The 20,251-nt window shown below is 45.1% G+C and overlaps 1 pseudogene; it reads right to left on the minus strand.

The window, feature by feature from the left end:
- LOC115116235 (cotranscriptional regulator ARB2A homolog) overlaps positions 1–20,251 on the minus strand; it is a 448,115-nt pseudogene that overhangs the window by 368,841 nt on the left and 59,023 nt on the right.

Consider the following 20,251-nt stretch of genomic DNA (forward strand, 5'->3'; position numbering starts at 1 on the left):
TAGACAGGCAGTACTATTAGGCCCCTAGACAGGAGGTACTATTAGGCCCCTAGACATGAAGTCACTATTAGGCCCCTAGACAGGCAGGCGGTACTTTTAGGCCGCTAGACAGGCAGGCGGTACTATTAGGCCCCTAGACAGGCAGCCGGTAGTATTAGGCCGCTAGACAGGCAGGCGGTACTATTAGGCCCCTAGACAGGCAGTACTATTAGGCCCCTAGACAGGAAGTACTATTAGGCCCCTAGACATGAATTCACTATTAGGCCCCAAGACAGGCAGTACTATTAGGCCGCTAGACAGGCAGGCGGTACTATTAGGCCCCTAGACAGGCAGTACTATTAGGCCCATAGACAGGAAGTCACTATTAGGCCCCAAGACAGGCAGTACTATTAGGCCCCTAGACATGAAGTCACTATTAGGCCCCAAGACAGGCAGTACTATTAGGCCGCTAGACAGGCAGGCGGTACTATTAGGCCACTAGGCAGGCAAAACTGTATGTGTGAGATAATTTAAAGTGTCTGGAGTTGGCCATGGTGTGCTGTGCTCTTCAAGCTCAGTGCAGTCCCGATGTGGGGGAATGGAAGCCAAGGGAGTGTATGGTTACAGTGTTGATGTAAGGTATGTTTATCCCGCCCAGCCACAGCACCAAGGAACTTGTACACAGTGTAAACTTAACCCCTAGCCAAACGGTTACATGGTTCAATGACATCAACAACTCTTTCCTTTTTCTTTTCTTGCTTCTCGGCAGCTGAAAACACAAGTGTTTTTGTGGAGACGTTGTTTTTGTGGGAAGTGGATGAGAGAAGGATGAGAGCGGAGGAGACTTTCTGTCTGTTGTGTTTTGGCATGTTTGTAGTGGAAGATAATGACCTCAGCTGTAAGAATCAAGGGTTGGAGGTATTGGGGTAATTACTGGGGGTATTACTGGGGGTATTTAATAAATGTGCCCAGCCTGGCATGGAATGGCATGGCGGTGCTGTGGTGTAGTGGCCCACCCGGTCAGACGAGAACAGGGGTGAGTGGTGTGGTGTGGCTGAGGTCTGTGGCGTCAGACGGGGACGTGTCTGCTGTGACCACAGGGACAGCTGGAAGGTCCAAAGCTAGGCCCCTCTGTGTTTATGTTAGCTTTAGCTAGACTCTTTAGAGCCAGCTAGACCCACAGGAAACCAGGTTCAGGGAGGGGGGCACCATGGAGGCAGAGCGTGTCCAAGCCCTTGGCTTGATGACATAAACACGTATGCATGCACACACAAAAACACGCAGTCAGAGAGATTGGGCCCTCACACTGTCACACGGCCCATATATTTCAACCTGGTTAGAAAGCCTGAATGCTCCATCAGTACAAACTACTAAAACAACACCTGGTTCATACACCAAAACTACCAGTCTATTAGCCAGGTCCCAGATCTGTTTGTGCTATCATGTCAACTCCTTACCATGCAAAACATGACAGCACAAACCGATCTGGGACCCGGCTACCAGTCTATGACAGCAGGGACTGGGTCTGGGATAGTCAAGGGATATAATACTACACAACATACAGAGCAGGGGTTGGAACTGGTTCATGGAACAGAACTGGAAAATATTGACATTTTTTCGAGTAACAGAATCAGAATCAGGAATGAAAGTGATCTATACTATTCCGGAACAGAACCGTTATTTTAAAAGCACGGGAACCGGTTAAAAACGGCATTTTACATCCAGGGCATTTTTTTCCAGTCCAACAAAAAACACAACAAGACACCTTTGCAAAGCCCTCAAAATGTAAAGCTGAAAATCTTTGGCAGTACATGTGTAGGCAACCTGCCCCTCCCCCTCTGAAGCATAGTCTACTGACGTTACAAGCGTGATTCAGGAATTAGGGAGAGAGATTTTTAATTAGATACGAATGGATTAATAATTTCAATGCTAGTTAAGGATACTATAATCAGGCTGTAATGCATAATCAATTGCTATATACAGCCTGAGACATTTGTGTGAACATTTTTGTAAATGTTCCTTACAAGCCAGCATGTAGGATAAAATTACATTTAAACTTACTCTACCGATTTTCTGTGTGGTTTGTCCTTCTACTGTTCATTTTTTTTTTGCTTTTTAAATCCACAGAGCAGCATTATTACCACAACTTTCAGTACGCTGGTCTGTATATTGGATTGTACTTAAGGTTTTAATTTTCAATACTTATGCAATTTGCCCGTGACAAACACCTGCACAATATGGCCGAACCTAATGGAACCACAGACCGAACGGCAAATACTTCCAGCTGACTGCGAGAAAACGCGCTTCCGTTGACTACGTTTGGTTACGTTCGGCTATTGTTTGCATATTGTGCATCACATGCACGAGACTGACAGAACCTACCGGCGCCATGAAAAGTAGGGTAAATAACACTTTCCTGTGGATCACTTATCTCCACATCCTCCACAAAGACAACCGGTAAAGTAACCTCAAATATCAATTTATTCAACATTCTGACTTGTCGAGACTATTGTGTCTTTTTAACAGCTACTTCTTTCAGACTGATAGCATGGAGTAACCATGGTAACAGTCTAACGTTTAAGCAAAGCATACTATAGTGATCCCGTTTCATTTGATTTATTAACAAGAAGTAAGATGTGTTTATATTTGAATTCTGGTGCCGCTCTGCACACAGGTTATTACTAGCTTGTCCAACGCAAAACCCACTCTGAAGTTCAAGGTCATTTAAAGTTCCTTCATAGAAGCCGCTCCTCCGTAGGTGTAATTCTGTGGACCTAATTCAGATAATACATGTCATAACAAGATGCCCAGCGCTTCAAACCTCGTCCGCCACCTTCTCTCCCCATCTTCAAAATTTCAGTCCATAGCAAGCTGCTCTATCCGCACCGATTGCCAAAGTCATTTAATGGCGAGCTAAATAAATAAAAAACGGTTCAGAACTTTATTTTGCTGTTCAGAACAGTGGAAATGAATGAAAACAATAAATGATTCTGATAAAAATGTAAATTATCAACATTTTTTGGGGGGGTTCCAACCCCTACTACAGTGTTAAACAAATACCTGAGCTCCTCTAACCAAAGTCAGAGGAAAAAGGCTTATACCATTCATGATAACCAAATGCTCTGGAAACTCATTGCTAACCTGATTATGTGTCTAAAGAATCACATTATGGACAAATGATGCCATGATTAGGAGGGAGTAGCCAATCACAGGCCGGCGGACAAACCAAATGAGATGATCTGCTGGGTGAGGAATGCTTTAAGAGATATAGGCCCGAGTCAGCTAATTAACTGAAATGTCAGACTCCCTGATGAAGACTGAAAGGATCGCGGGGCTCAAAATGCAGGTGTTTAATGACATCAATAAGCCTTGCAGGAAATGTCATTTGTGCTACATTATATGTTCAGCACCTCAGGTGGCCAGAGAACTATCTGATATGGAAAAAGAGAAGGGTGACAGAGGTGGGGGAAGAGCACTGGGAGAATGAACCTATATGTGTGTGTGTGTACGCATATGTAGGCTATAGCATGTATGAAACACAGTGAATATGTGCTGTTGTGTGTGAACTAGTCAGCCAACGGCTACACAGAGTTCTATGATCAGGTTGACAAACAGGCCTAGGGTCAGGATAAAGAGGCTTGTAGTCAGATGAGGAAGCACAGCTCTGAGATCAGTATCATTCCAGGCCCAGACAGATACATACCAAAAAAATCTAATCAAATCAAATGTATTTGTCACATACACATGGTTAGCAGATGTTAATGCGAGTGTAGCGAAATGCTTGTGCTTCTAGTTCCGACAATGCAGTAATAACCAACGAGTAATCTAACCTAACAATTCCAAAACTACTACCTTATACACACACAAGTGTAAAGGGATAAAGAATATGTACATAAAGATATATGAATGAGTGATGGTACAGAACGGCATAGGCAAGATGCAGTAGATGGTATCGAGTATAGTATATACATATGAAATGAGTAATGTAGGGTATGTAAACAAAGTGGCATAGTTTAAGTGGCTAGTGATACATGTATTACATAAAGATGCAGTAGATGATAGAGTACAGTATATACATATACATATGAGATGAATAATGTAGGGTATGTAAACATTATATTAAGTAGCATTGTTTAAAGAGACTAGTGATACATACATTCCCATTATTAAAGTGGCTGGAGTTGAGTCAGTGTGTTGGCAGCAGCCACTCAATGTTAGTGGTGGCTGTTTAACAGTCTGATGGCCTTGAGATAGAAGCTGTTTTTCAGTCTCTCGGTCCCTGCTTTGATGCACCTGTACTGACCTCACCTTCACAGGCAGTGGCTCGGGTGGTTGTTGTTCTTGATGACCTTTACGGCCTTCCTGTGACATCGGGGGGGAGGGCAGGTAGTTTGCCCACGGTGATGCGTTGTGCAGACCTCACTACCCTCTGGAGAGCCTTACGGTTGTGGGCGGAGCAGTTGCCGTACCAGGCGGTGATACAGCCCGACAGGATGCTCTCGATTGTGCATCTGTAAAAGTTTGTGAGTGCTTTTGGTGACAAGCCGAATTTCTTCAGCCTCCTGAGGTTGAAGAGGCGCTGCTGCACCTTCTTCACGATGCTGTCTGTGTGGGTGGACCAATTCAGTTTGTCTGTGATGTGTACGCCGAGGAACTTAAAACTCCACCTTCTCCACTGCTGTCCCTTCAATGTGGATAGGGGGGTGCTCCCTCTGCTGTTTCCTGAAGTTCACAACCATCTCCTTTGTTTTGTTGACGTTGAGTGTGAGGTTATTTTCCTGACACCACACTCAGAGGGCCCTCACCTCTTCCATGTAGGCCTTCTCGTCGTTGTTGGTTGATTGAATATGTCCGTAAACACACCAGCCAGCTGGTCTGCGCATGCTCTGAGGGCGCGGCTGGGGATGCCGTCTGGGCCTGCAGCCTTGCGAGGGTTAACACGTTTAAATGTTTTACTCACGTCGGCTGCAGTGAAGGAGAGTCCGCATGTTTTGGTTGCGGGCCGTGTCAGTGGCACTGTATTGTCCTCAAAGCGTGCAAAAAAGTTATTTAGTTTGCCTGGGAGCAAGACATCCTGGTCCGTCACGGGGCTGGTTATCTTTTTGTAATCCGTGATTGACTGTAGACCCTGCCACATACCTCGTGTCTGAGCCGTTGAATTGAGATTCTACTTTGTCTCTATACTGACGCTTAGCTTGTTTGATTGCCTTGTGGAGGGAATAGCTACACTGTTTGTATTCGGTCATGTTTCCAGTCACCTTGCCCTGGTTAAAAGCAGTGGTTCGCGCTTTCAGCTTCACGTGAATGCTGCCATCAATCCACGGTTTCTGGTTTGGGAATGTTTTAATCGTTGCTATGGGAACGACATCTTCAATGCACGTTCTAATGAACTCGCTCACCGAATCAGCGTATTCGTCAATGTTGTTGTTGGACACAGTGCGGAACATATCCCAGTCCACGTGATGGAAGCAGTCTTGGAGCGTGGAATCAGATTGGTCGGACCAGCGTTGAACAGACCTGAGCGCGGGAGCTTCTTGTTTTAGCTTCTTTCTGTAGGCAGGGAGCAACAAAATGGAGTCGTGGTCAGCTTTTCCGAAAGGAGGGCGGGGGAGGGCCTTATATCCGTCGAGGAAGTTAGTATAGCAATGATCCAAGGTTTTACCAGCCTTGGTTGCGCAATCGATATGCTGATACAATTTAGGGAGTCTTGTTTTCAGATTAGCCTTGTTAAAATCCCCAGCTACAATGAATGCAGCCTCAGGATATGTGGTTCCCAGTTTGCAAAGAGTCAAATAAAGTTCGTTCAGAGCCATTGATGTGTCTGCTTGGGGGGGGAATATATACGGCTGTGATAATAATCAAAGAGAATTCCCTTGGTAGATTATGCGGTCGACATTTGATTGTGAGGAATTCTAAAATCAGGTGAACAGAAGGACTTGAGTTCCTGTATGTTGTTGTGACCACACCATGTCTCGTTAACCATAAGGCATACGCCACTGCCCCTCTTCTTACCAGAAAGATGTTTGTTTCTGTCGGCGCGATGCGTGAAGAAACCAGCTGGCTGCATCGATTCCGTTAGCGTCTCTCGAGTGAGCCATGTTTCTGTGAAGCAAGGAACGTTACAGTCTCTGATGTCCCTCTGGAATGCTACCCTTGCTCGGATTTCATCAACCTTGTTGTCAAGAGACTGGACATTGGTGAGAAGTATCCTAAGGAGTGGTGCGCGATGTGCCCGCCTCCGGAGCCTTCGTTTCCCTCTTTTACGACGTCTTTGTTTTGGGTCGCAGGCTGGGATCCATTCTGTTGTCCTGGGTGAAAGGCAGAACACAGGATCCGCCTCGGGAAAGTCATATCCCTGGTCGTACTGATGGTGAGATGATGTTGCTCTTATATTCAGTAGTTCTTCCCGACTGTATGTAATGAAACCTAAGATTACCTGGGGTACCAATGTAAGAAATAACACGAAAAAAAAAACTGCATAGTTTCCTAGGAACGCGAAGCGAGGCGGCCATCTCTGTCGGCGCCGGAAGTGAATAATGCGCCGGAAGTGAATAAATATATAAATGAGACAGAGACAGAGAACCTTAGAGTCCACACACAAGCCCACAATAACAAACCCCACAGACGTAGCCACAAACCCCACAGACGTAGCCACAAACCCCACAGACGTAGCCACAAACCCCACAGACGTAGCCACAAACCGCAGACGTAGCCACAAACCCCACAGACGTAGCCACAAACCCCACAGACGTAGCCACAAACCCCAAAGACGTAACCACAAACCCCACAGACGTAGCCACAAACCCCAGTCGTAGCCACAAACCCCAAAGACGTAACCACAAACCCCACAGACGTAGCCACAAACCCCAGTCGTAGCCACAAACCCTACAGACATAGCCACAAACCCCACAGACGTAGCCACAAACCCCACAGACGTAGCCACAAACCCCACAGACGTAGCCACAAACCCCAACAGACGTAACCACAAACCCCACAGACGTAGCCACAAACCCCAGTCGTAGCCACAAACCCCAAAGACGTAACCACAAACCCCACAGACGTAGCCACAAACCCCAGTCGTAGCCACAAACCCTACAGACATAGCCACAAACCCCACAGACGTAGCCACAAACCCCACAGACGTAGCCACAAACCCCACAGACGTAGCCACATACCCCAGACGTAGCCACAAACCCCAGACATAGCCACAAACCCCACAGACGTAACCACAAACCCCACAGACGTAGCCACAAACCCCACAGACGTAGCCACATACCCCAGACGTAGCCACAAACCCCACAGACGTAGCCACAAACCCCACAGACGTAGGCACAGAGTCAAAATACACTGCTCAAAAAAATAAAGGGAACACTTAAACAACACAATGTAATTCCAAGTCAATCACACTTCTGTGAAATCAAACTGTCCACTTAGGAAGCAACACTGATTGACAATAAATTTCACATGCTGTTGTGCAAATGGAATAGACAACAGGTGGAAATTATAGGCATTTAGCAAGACACCCCCAATAAAGGAGTGGTTCTGCAGGTGGGGACCACAGACCACTTCTCAGTTCCTATGCTTCCTGGCTGATGTTTTGGTCACTTTTGAATGCTGGCGGTGCTTTCACTCTAGTGGTAGCATGAGACCGAGTCTACAACCCACACAAGTGGCTCAGGTAGTGCAGCTCATCCAGGATGGAACATCAATGCAAGCTGTGGCAAGAAGGTTTGCTGTGTCTGTCAGCGTAGTGTCCAGAGCATGGAGGCGCTACCAGGAGACAGGTCAGTACATCAGGAGACATGGAGGAGGCCGTAGAAGGGCAACAACCCAGCAGCAGGACCACTACCTCCGCCTTTGTGCAAGGAGGAGCAGGAGGAGCACTACCAGAGCCCTGCAAAATGACCTCCAGCAGGCCACAAATGTGCATGTGTCTGCTCAAACGGTCAGAAACAGACTCCATGAGAGTGGTATGAGGGCCTGATGTCCACAGGTGGGGGTTGTGCTTACACCGTGCAGGACGTTTGGCATTTGCCAGAGAACACCAAGATTGGAAAATTCGCCACTGGCGCCCTGTGCTCTTCACAGATGAAAGCAGGTTCACACTAAACACGTGACAGACGTGACATTCTGGAGACACCGTGGAGAACGTTCTGCTGCCTGCAACATCCTCCAGCATGACCGGTTTGGCGGTGGGTCAGTCATGGTGTGAGGTGGCATTTCTTTGGGGGGCCGCACAGCCCTCCGTGTGCTCGCCAGAGGTAGCCTGACTGCCATTAGATACCAAGAAGAGATCCTCAGACCCCTTGTGAGACCATATGCTGGTGCGGTTGGCTCTGGGTTCCTCCTAATGCAAGACAATGCTAGACCTCATGTGGCTGGAGTGTGTCAGCAGTTCCTGCAAGAGGAAGGCATTGATGCTATGGACTGGCCCGCCCGTTCCCCAGACCTGAATCCAATTGAGCACATCTGGGACATCATGTCTCGCTCCATCCACCAACGCCACGTTGCACCACAGACTGTCCAGGAGTTGGCAGATGCTTTAGTCCAGGTCAGGGAGTAGATCCCTCAGGAGACCATCCGCCACCTCATCAGGAGCATGCCCAGGCGTTGTAGGGAGGTCATACAGGCACGTGGAGGCCACACACACTACTGAGCCTCATTTTGACTTGTTTTAAGGACATTACATCAAAGTTGGATCAGCCTGTAGTGTGGTTTTCCACTTTAATTTGGAGTGTGACTCCAAATCCAGACCTCCATGGGTTGATAAATTTGATTTCCATTGATAATTTTTGTGTGATTTTGATGTCAGCACATTCAACTATGTAAAGAAAAAAAAATTTAATACGAATATTTCATTCATTCAGATCTAGGATGTGTTATTTTAGTGTTCCCTGTATTTTTTTGAGCAGTGTATAATCTGCTGATGGGAGCTGTTAACCACCACACACACCATCCCACGCAGGCAAACACACCCACACATACCCAGGCACACACACCCGCACACACAGGCAAACACAACCGCTAACACACCCACACAGACAGGCAAAGACGCACGCACACACAGGCAAAGACGCGCACACACAGGCAAAGACGTGCACACACAGGCAAAGACGTGCACACACAGGCAAAGACGTGCACAGACAGGCAAAGACGTGCACACACAGGCAAAGACGTGCACAGACAGGCAAAGACGTGCACACACAGGCAAAGACGCACGCACACACAGGCAAAGACGTGCACACACAGGCAACGACGTGCACACACAGGCAAAGACGTGCGCACACAGGCAAAGACGTGCACACACAGGCAAAGACGCACGCACAGGCAAAGACGTGCACAGACAGGCAAAGACGCGCACAGACAGGCAAAGACGTGCACACACAGGCAAAGACGTGCACAGACAGGCAAAGACGTGCACACACACAGGCAAAGACGTGCACAGACAGGCAAAGACGTGCACACACAGGCAAAGACACGCACAGACGGGCAAAGACGTGCACAGACAGGCAAAGACGTGCACACACACAGGCAAAGACGCGCACAGACAGGCAAAGACGCACGCACAGGCAAAGACGTGCACAGACAGGCAAAGACGTGCACACACACAGGCAAAGACGCGCAAAGACGTGCACACACAGGCAAAGACGTGCACACAGACAGGCAAAGACGTGCACACACAGGCAAAGACGCACGCACAGACAGGCAAAGATGCGCACACACAGGCGAAGACGTGCACACACAGGCAAAGACACACGCACACACAGGCAAAGACGAGCACACACAGGCAAAGACGCACACACACAGGCAAAGACGCGCACACACAGGCAAAGACGCACACACAGGCAACGACGCACACACACAGGCAAAGACGAGCACACACAGGCAAAGACGCGCACACACAGGTAAAGACGCGCACACACAGGCAAAGACGCGCACACACAGGCAAAGACGCGCACACACACACGCACTACAAGAAAAGCTGCAAGAGAAAATGTCTACCATCCCTACGTGGGCCTCAGCCTCCGCCTGTCTAACGCGGTCTTTGCAGCCAATCAGCAGAACGGGCTCCACCACTTTGTCACATCATTAACACTGTGTTATTAGTCCCATAATGAAAGGCCCTGCAGGGAGTGCAGGAGTGCTAAGTGGTTCTGTGACTCTCTCTCCCTGGAGCTCTGTCTGTCTGGGTCTGGCTGGCTGCTGGTGCTGCTGCTGAGGATGATGCTGTGCACTCACACTGACAGGGATTGGGGACATTTGGCTGAGGGAGAAAAAAAAACTGTCAAAATGTGTAATACCATAGCGTTTTCAAACCCAGAGGCCCAACAGGCTAATACTTACAGGAACACCTCGCAAAGCAGACTTCACAGACCAGACCGGGGTTTGGCAAATCAATGGGAGAAGTAAATGTGTCCTTAGTGGTTAACTTTCTCAAACACTAAAGGCAAAACCTAGATTGGAGCCAACGTCTTCAGTAGCTGAACTGTCTACTAAAACCTCAGGGAAGTAACTTTGATTTGACGGCCTGCACATGAGCAGTTCGGTGCAAAACGGCCGTTAGATCCGATGACATGTTTCTGCGCATGAGCTGTGCTAGCTAATGTCGCTATGACATCGCATACAAGATTGATTGGGAATTTCTACTGCAGGGGCAGTTTCTAGGCCTCTTTAATTAAATGATCTTTGGTAATACGGCCAGTATTACTTAAACTACTCAATGTGGCGTACGTATCAAAACGAGTGTGAATGCCACAGCTGTACGACATCGTGGCGAGGGGCTGACCCTTCCTTCTCCCTTTCTCTGGGGGTCACACACACACACACACAGGAGAGCAGGCTGACTGTGAATCTGTCGGCCGGAGTTCTCTTTAAAAGCCACTTATCCAGAGAGTAGGCACACGGCATTGACATCAAAGCTGTTTACATAATGAAAGTGAGCACTCTGCACGGTTTCAGTGACAGTGACCAGAAAATAAAGGATTCTTCTTCTTTATGGAAGAAAAGAAAGAGGAAGAAAATCCCCAAACAAAAAAATTACAGAAAGAGAGTGAGAGAAAGAGATAGAAAGAGAGAGAGAAAGAGATAGAAAGAGAGAGAGAAAGAGAGAGAAAGAGAGAGAGAAAGAGAGTGAGAGAAAGAGAGAGAGAAAGAGAGAGAAAGAGAGAGAGAAAGAAAGAGAAAGAAAGAGATAGAAAGAGAGAGAGAAAGAAAGAGAAAGAAAGAGAGAGAGAAAGAAAGAGAAAGAAAGAGAAAGAAAGAAAGAAAGAGGGAGAACGAGAGAGATAGAACGAGGGGGGAAAGAGGAGTAGGGGACGAGAAAGAAAGAGAATACAGAGAAGGAGAGAGGGAGAGAGAAAGGGAGGAGAGAGAAGGAGAAGAGAGATAAATAAATAGAGACAGATAGATAGAAAGAGAGGGAGAAAGAGAGAGAATACAGAGAAGGAGAGAGGGAGAGAGAAAGGGAGGAGAGAGAAGGAGAAGAGAGAGAAATAAATAGAGATAGAAAGAGAGGGAGAAAGAGAGAGAATACAGAGAAGGAGAGAGGGAGAGAGAAAGGGAGGAGAAAGAAGGAGAAGAGAGATAAATAAATAGAGATAGAAAGAGAGGGAGAAAGAGAGAGAATACAGAGAAGGAGAGAGGGAGAGAGAAAGGGAGGAGAAAGAAGGAGAAGAGAGATAAATAAATAGAGATAGAAAGAGAGGGAGAAAGAGAGAGAATACAGAGAAGGAGAGAGGGAGAGAGAAAGGGAGGAGAAAGAAGGAGAAGAGAGATAAATAAATAGAGACCGAGAGATAGAAAGAGAGGGAGAAAGAGAGAGAGAGAAAGAAAGGAGGATACAGTGAGAGGGAGGAAGAGAGAGAGAGAAAGAGAAACTAGAGGGAAGGAAGGATAGGGTTTATTTTAAGGTTTGGCTTGTCTAACATCAGGCTGAGAATTAAAATAGTCAATCCCCCTCTCTCGCTCTCGTTCCATTTTTTCTTTTACAGTGGGGTATATGGAGGAACAAAGCTGATGCACTCCCATCGAAATTCCCAAAAGGTCCATGTGATGTGCCTGTGTCTAGGGGAAGTTTGCTCTCTGGAGAGAGGGAGGGGGAGGGAGAGAAGGGAGGGGGGTTGTCTGCATGGAGTCTCACCTCCTACTCAATTCAATTTCAATTTGAGGGCATTATTGGCATGGGAAACATATGTTAACATTGCCAAAGCAAGTAAAGCAGATAATAAACAAAAGTTCAATACATTTACAGTGAACAGAACTCACAGAAGTTCCAAAATAATACAGAGATTTCAAATGTCCTATTATCTGGAAAATGTTAAAGTGCAAAAGGGAAAAAAAACTCATATGGGTTGTATTTAAAATGGTGGTTGTTCTTCACTGGTTTCCCTTTTCTTGTGGCAACAGGTCACAAATCTTGCTGCTGTGATGGGAGCATTACACACTGTGATATTTCATCCAATAGATATGGGAGTTTATCGAAATGGGTTATGTTTTCTAATTATTTGTGGATCTGTGTAATCTGAGGGAAATATGTGTCTCTAATATGGTCATACATTTGGCAGGTTAGGAAGTGCAGCTCAGTTTCCACCTCATTTTGTGGGCAGTGTGCACACAACTTGTCTTCTCTTGAGAGCCAGGTCTGCCTACCGCGGCCTTTCTCAATAGCAAGGCTATGCTCACTGAGTATATACAGTTGAAGTCAGAAGTTTAAATACACTAAGGTTGGAGTCATTAAAACTCGTTTTTCAACCACTCCATAAACTTCTTGTTAACAAACTATAGTTTTGGAAAGTCAGTTAGGACATCTACTTTGTGCATGATGCAAGTAATTTTTCCAACAATTGTTTACAGACAGATTATTTGTAACGGCGTTTTTCGTTTGTCGAAAGAAAGTCGGACCGAAATGCAGCGTGGTGGTTACTCATGTCTTTAATGAACGAAATAGCGATACATGAAATAACTTACAAATACAAAATAACAAACGGAACGTGAAACCTAATTACAGCCTATCTGGTGAAACTACACAGAGACAGGAACAATCACCCACGAAATACACAGTGAACCCAGGCTACCTAAATACGGTTCCCAATCCGAGACAACGAGAATCACCTGACTCTGATTGAGAACCGCCTCAGGCAGCCAACCCTATACAACACCCCTACTCAGCCGCGATCCCAAATACTACAAACCCCAATACGAACCACAACATATAAACCCATGTCACACCCTGGCCTGACCAAACATATAACGAAAACACAATACAATGACCAAGGCGTGACATTATTCACTTATAATTCATTGTATCACAATTTCAGTGGGTCAGAAGTTTACATACACTAAGTTGACTGTGCCTTTAAACAGCTTGGAAAATTCCAGAAAATGATGCCACGGCTTTGGAAGCTCTGATAGGCTAATTGATATAATTTGAGTCAATTGGAGGTGTACCTGTGGATGTATTTCAAGGCCTACCTTCAAACGCAGTGCCTCTTTGCTTGACATCATGGGAAAATCAAAAGAAATCAGCCAAGACCTCAGAAAAGAAATGTAGACCTCCACAAGTCTGGTTCATTCTTGGCAGCAATTTCCAAACGCCTGAAGGTACCATGTTCATCTGTACAAACAATAGTATTGGACCACGCAGCTGTCATGCCGCTCAGGCAGGAGACGCGTTCTGTCTCCTAGAGATGAATGTACTTTGTTGCGAAAAGTGCAAATCAATCCCAGAACAACAGCAAAGGACCTTGTGAAGATGCTGGAGGAAACGGGTACAAAAGTATCTATATCCACAGTAAAACCAGTCATATGTCGACATAGCCTGAAAGGCTTTTTGTTAAGTCTTTCAAATGTGTGAAGTAATTGTCTTTTTGTTTTGGTTTGGTCTAATTGTGTTGCTGTCCTGCGGCTCTGTGGGGTCTGTTTGTGAACAGAGCTCCAGGACCAGCTTGTTTAGGTGACTCTTATCCAGGTTCATTTCTCTGTAGGTGATGACTTTGTTATGGATGTTTAGGAATAACTTCCTTTTAGTTGGTTGTGGAATTTAACGGCTCTTTTCTGGATTGTGAACTAGTGGGTATCGGCATAATTGTGCTCTGCATGCATTATTTGGTGTTTTACGTTGTACACGGAGGATATTTTTTGCAGAATTCTGCTGGCAGAGTATCAATTTGGTGTTTGTCCCATTTCGTGAATTCTTGGATGGTGAGTGGACCCCAGACTGCACAACCATAAAGGGCAATGGGTTCTATAACTGATTCAGTTATTTTTTAGCCAGATCCTAATTAGTATGTTTCATTTCATGTTCCTTTTGATGGCATAGGAGGCCCTTCTTACCTTGTCTCTCAGATCGTTCACAGCTTTGTGGAAGTGTTACGGATACAGTTATCCTGTGTGTGTATCCTGTGTGTGTGTTTCTTTTCTCTCCTTATCCCCTCACAGGTGAAAATCATCACTTCCCAATCAGTCAACAATCAATCATCAATCAGAAGACACACCTCCTCCTATTTCCTACCCTATCACAGTTCCTTCCCCATGGTTTAAAAACCCCATCATTTGTTTGCTCTAGAGCAATCTCTAGCTCAATCTCTAGCTCAATCTCTCTGTAAATGCCATGTCTGTAGGTCTCTGTTTTTCACTCTCGCTTTGTGTCTTCACCTCCTCTTTTGTTTAAGCACCTCATAGCACTTTGTCATCACCTGTGAGTATTGTTTTTGGTTATGGTGTTTGTTTGTTGCTGGTGGGAAAAGGGGGAAACCAAGACAAGTCGCCCATGGGCATACACTACCCGTAGGTGAACTTTGTTAAATACACTAGTTAGAACTGGGCGGACCACCCACTGTATTTTTGGTTAGTTAGTTAGCTGTTGTTAAAGTAGGCTAGTCTAGCTTAGGGGTGTTTTGGATGCTTATTGTTTCTTTCCTTGGGTCCAGCTCAGCCCCTTTTCCTGCTCCCCCCATTACCGTGTGTTTATAAATAAACCTAGAGTTTGACGGTAGATTTCTGTTGTCGTGGTTATTTCGTTCACACTTTTACTTTGTCACAATAATAATTTGCATGCGTTATGTTACGGGTCTCATTACCATCCCCCCTAGACTGTCGGGCCAAAAGGGATTCGTAACAGGAAGTTACCTGTGGCGCTGATGTTTAGGCCGAGGTACGTCGTTTTTTGTGTGCTCTCGGGCAATGGTGTCTAGATGGAATTTGTATTTGTGGTCCTGGACAAGTGGACTTTTTTTTGGAACACCATTATTTTGGTCTTACTGAGATTTACTGTCAGGGCCCAGGTCTGGCAGAATCTGTGCAGAAGATCTAGGTGCTGCTGTAGGCCCTCCTTGGTTGGGGAAAGAAGCACCAGATCATCAGCAAACAGTAGACATTTGACTTCAGATTCTAGTAGGGTGAGGCCGGGTGCTGCAGACTGTTTTAGGGCCCTTGTCAATTCGTTGATATACAGTACCAGTCAAAAGTTTGGACACACCTACTCATTCAAGGGTTTTCTTAATTTTTGTTATGAAGTTTTAACCATGATTGAGGATTTACAATGTTTGTTTACATTTTCATTATTCACAAACAATTGAGTAAAATAAGAATATATATTGGGTTCTAATTCGTTAATTACACTTGAACAAAGCTCATGAGGCATTTATAAGTTATATTCTTCAATATTCAATGTTATGTCATTCATTTAAAAGTCAAAATGTACACTACCAGTCAAACGCTTTAGAACACCTACTCATTCAAGGGTGTTCCTTTATTTTGACTTTTTAATACATTGTGGAATATTAGTGAAGACAAACTATAAAATAAAACATATGGAATCATGTAGTAAGCTAAATATATTTTACATGTGAGATTCTTCAAAGTAGCCACCCTTTGCCTTGATGACAGCTTCACAAACTCTTTGCATTCTCTCAACCAGCTTCACCTGGAATACATTTCCAACAGTCTTGAAGGAGTTCCCACATATAATGAGCACTTGTTGGCTGCTCTTCCTTCACTCTGCAGTCCAACTCATCCCAAACCATCTCAATTGGGTTGAGGTCGGGTGATTGTTGAGGTCAGGTCATCTGATGCAGCACTCCATCACTCTCCTTCTTGGTCAAATAGTCCTTAAACAGCCTGGAGGTGTGTTTTATCATTGTCCTGTTGAAAAACAAATGAAAGTCCCATTAAGCGAAAACCAGATGGGATGGCGTATCACTGCAGAATGCTGTGGTAGCCATGCTGGTTAAACTGTGCCTTGAATTCTAAATAAATCACAAAAGTGTCTCCAGCAAAGCACCCCCACACCTCCTCCTCCATGGGAACCAAACATGCAGAGATCATCCGTTCACCTAATCTGCATCTCACAAAGACACAGGGGTTAGAACCCAAAATCACAAATTTGGAATCGTCAGACCAAAAAATGCCTTCCTCATTCAAGAAATGTAGAACCAGGAACAGATATAGCCCTTGGTTCTCTCCAGACCTGACTGCCATTAACCAACACAAAAACATCCTATGGCATTCTGCATTAGCATCGAACACCCCCGTGATATGCAACTTTCAGGGAAGCTAGAAACCAATATACACAGGCAGCTAGAAAAGCCAAGGCTAGCTTTGTCAAGCAGAAATTTGCTTCCTGCAAAACAAACTCAAAAGTTCTGGGACACTGTAAAGTCCATGGAGAATAAGAACACCTCCTCCCAGCTGCCCACAAGATAGGAAACACGGTCACCACCCATATATCCACTATAATTGAGAATTTCAATGAGCATTTTTCTACGGCTGGCCATGCTTTATACCTGGCTACCCCTACCCCGGTCAACAGAACTGCACAACCCACAGCAACTCGCCCAAGCTTTCCCCATTTCTCCTTCTCCCAAATCCAGTCAGTTGATGTTCTGAAAGAGCGGCAAAATCTGGACCCCTACAAATCAGCCGGGCTAGATAATCTGGACCCTTTCTTTCTCAAATTATCTGCCAAAACTGTTGCCACCCCTATTACTAGCCTGTTCAGCCTGTCTTTCGTGTTGTCTGAGATTCCCAAAGATTGGAAAGCAGCTGCGGTCATCCCCCTCTTCAAAGGGGGGGACACTCTTGACCCAAACTGCTACAGGCATATATCTATCCTACCCTGCCTTTCTACGGTCTTCGAAAGCCAAGTCAACAAACAGATTACCGACGATTTCGAATCCCACCGTATCTTCTCTGCTATGCAATCTGGTTTCAGAGCTGGTCATGGGTGCACCTCAGCCACGCTCAAGGTTCTAAACGATATCTTAACCTCCATCGATAAGAAACAGCCGTATTCATTGACCTGGCCAAGGCTTTTGACTGTCAATCACCACATCCTCATCGGCAGACTCGATAGCCTTGGTTTCTCAAATGATTGCCTCGCCTGGTTCACCAACTATTTCTCTGATAGAGTTCAGTGTGTCAAATCGAAGGGCCTGTTGTCCGGGCCCCTGGCAGTCTCTATGGGGGTGCCACAGGGTTCAATTCTTGGACCGACTCTTTTCTCTGTATACATCAATGATGTCGCTCTTGCTGCTGGTGAGTCTCTGATCCACCTCTACGCAGACGACACCATTCTGTATACTTCTGGCCCTTCTTTGGACACTATGTTAATAACCATCCAGGCGAGCTTCAATGCCATACAACTCTCCTTCCGTGGCCTCCAATTGCTCTTAAATACAAGTAAAACTAAATGCATGTTCTTCAACCGATCGCTGCCTGCACCTGCCCGCCTGTCCAACATCACTACTCTGGATGGTTCTGACTTAGAATATGTGGACAACTACAAATACCTAGGTGTCTGGTTAGACTGTAAACTCTCCTTCCAGACTCACATCAAACATCTCCAATCCAAAATTAAATCTAGAATTGGCTTCCTATTTCGCAACAAAGCATCCTTCACTCATGCTGCCAAACATACCCTTTTACCCTTGTAAAACAAACATACCCTTGTAAAACTGACCATCCTACCAATCCTCAACTTCGGTGATGTCATTTTCAAAATAGCCTCCAATACCCTACTCAATAAATTGGATGCAGTCTATCACAGTGCCATCCGTTTTGTCACCAAAGCCCCATATACTACCCACCACTGTGACCTGTATGCTCTCGCTGGCTGGCCCTCGCTTCATACTCGTCGCCAAACCCACTGGCTCCAGGTCATCTACAAGACCCTGCTAGGTAAAATCCCCCCTTATCTCAGCTCGCTGGTCACCATAACAGCACCCACCTGTAGCATGCGCTCCAGCAGGTATATCTCTGGTCACCCCCAAAACCAATTCTTCCTTTGGCCGCCTCTCCTTCCAGTTCTCTGCTGCCAATGACTGGAACGAACTACAAAAATCACTGAAACTGGAAACACTTATCTCCCTCACTAGCTTTAAGCACCAGCTGTCAGAGCAGCTCACAGATTACTGCACCTGTACATAGCCCATCTATAATTTAGCCCAAAAAACTACCTCTCCCCCTACTGTATTCATTTATTTATTTTGCTCCTTTGCACGCCATTATTTCTATCTCTACCTTGCACATTCTTCCACTGCAAATCTACCATTCAGGTGTTTTACTTGCTATATTGTATTTACTTCGCCACCATGGCCTTTGTTCTGCCTTTACCTCCCTCATCTCACCTCATTTGCTCACATCGTATATAGACTTATTTTTCTACTGTATTATTGACTGTATGTTTGTTTTACTCCATGTGTAACTCTGTGTTGTTGTATGTGTCGAACTGCTTTGCTTTATCTTGGCCGGGTCGCAATTGTAAATGAGAACTTGTTCTCAACTTGCCTACTTGGTTAAATAAAGGTGAAAAAAAAAGTAAATAAAAAATTAGAGTGTGCAGGGTGAATACCTGGTTTGTTGTATGGTCATTTGGTAAAAAGCTAATTTGACATTTGCTTAGTACATTGTTTTCACGAAGGAAATGTACAAGTCTGCTGTTAATGATAATGCAGAGGATTTTCCCAAGGCTGCTGTTGACAAATATCCCACGGTAGTTATTGGGGTCAAATTTGTCTCCACTTTTGTGGATTGGGGTGATCAGTCCTTGGTTCCAAATATTGGGGAAGATGCCAGAGCTACGGATGATGTTTAAGAGTTTAAGTATAGCCAATTGGAATTTGTGGTCTGTATATTTTATCATTTCATTGAGGATACCTTCAACACCACAGGCCTTTTTGGGTTGGAGGGTTTGTTTTTTATCCTGTAGTTCATTCAATGTAATTCTAGAATCCAGTGTATTCTGGTCGTCTTTAATAGTTGATTCTAAGACATGTATTTGATCATGTATATGTTTTTGCTGTTTGTTCTTTGTTCTTTGTTATAGGGCCAAACAGATTGGAGAAGTGGTTTAACCATACAGCTCTATTTTGGATAGATAACTATTTGTGTTGTTGTTTGTTTAGTGTTTCCAATTTTCCCAGAAGTGGTTTGAGTCTATGGATTCTTCAATTACATTGAGCTGATTTCTGACATGCTGTTCCTTCTTTTTCCGTAGTGTATTCATGTATTGGTTTAGTGATTCACCGTAGTGAAGGTGTTGGCTCAGGTTTTCTGGGTCTCTATGCAGTTGGTTGGATAGGTTTCTCAATTTCTTTCTTAGGTTTTTGCATTCTTCATCAAACCATTTGTCATTGTTGTTAATTTTCTTCGGTTTTCTGTTTCACATTTTATAAATTTCATAGGGAAGCTGAGAGGTCAAATATACTGTTTAGGGTTTTTACTGTCAAGTTTACACCTTCACTATTGCAGTGGGATGTTTTTTCCAGGAAGTTGTCTAAATGGGAATATGTACTTTCCTTTCATCTATAGCATTTCTTAATATTATTCAGTTCCTTTGGCTATGATGCCTCATGATTGAGCATTGCTCTGTTCAAGTAGACTGTGATTTTGCAGTGATCTGATAAGGGTGTCAGTGTGCTGACTGTGAACACGCAGAGACTCTGGGTTTAGGTCATTGATAAAGTAGTACACAGTAGTACTGCTAAGAGATGAGCTATAGGTGTACCTACCATAGGAGTCCCCTCGAAGCCTACCATTGACTATATATATACCCAGCGTGCGACAGAGCTGGGTATGTTGGTTATGTTGTTGTGCCTAGGGGGGTATATGGGGGAGGGAATGCTGTCACCTCCAGTTAGGTGTTTGTACCTCTGTGTGGTGAGGGTGTCAGGTTCTTGTCCAGTTCTGGTATTTAGGTCACCACAGACTAGTACCTTGTCCATGGGCCTGGAAATGATTGATTCCCCCTCCAGGATTGAGAAGCTGTCTTCATTAA

This window comes from Oncorhynchus nerka, linkage group LG27, assembly GCF_034236695.1.
Source record: "Oncorhynchus nerka isolate Pitt River linkage group LG27, Oner_Uvic_2.0, whole genome shotgun sequence".
In the NCBI taxonomy this organism is placed as follows: domain Eukaryota; kingdom Metazoa; phylum Chordata; class Actinopteri; order Salmoniformes; family Salmonidae; genus Oncorhynchus; species Oncorhynchus nerka.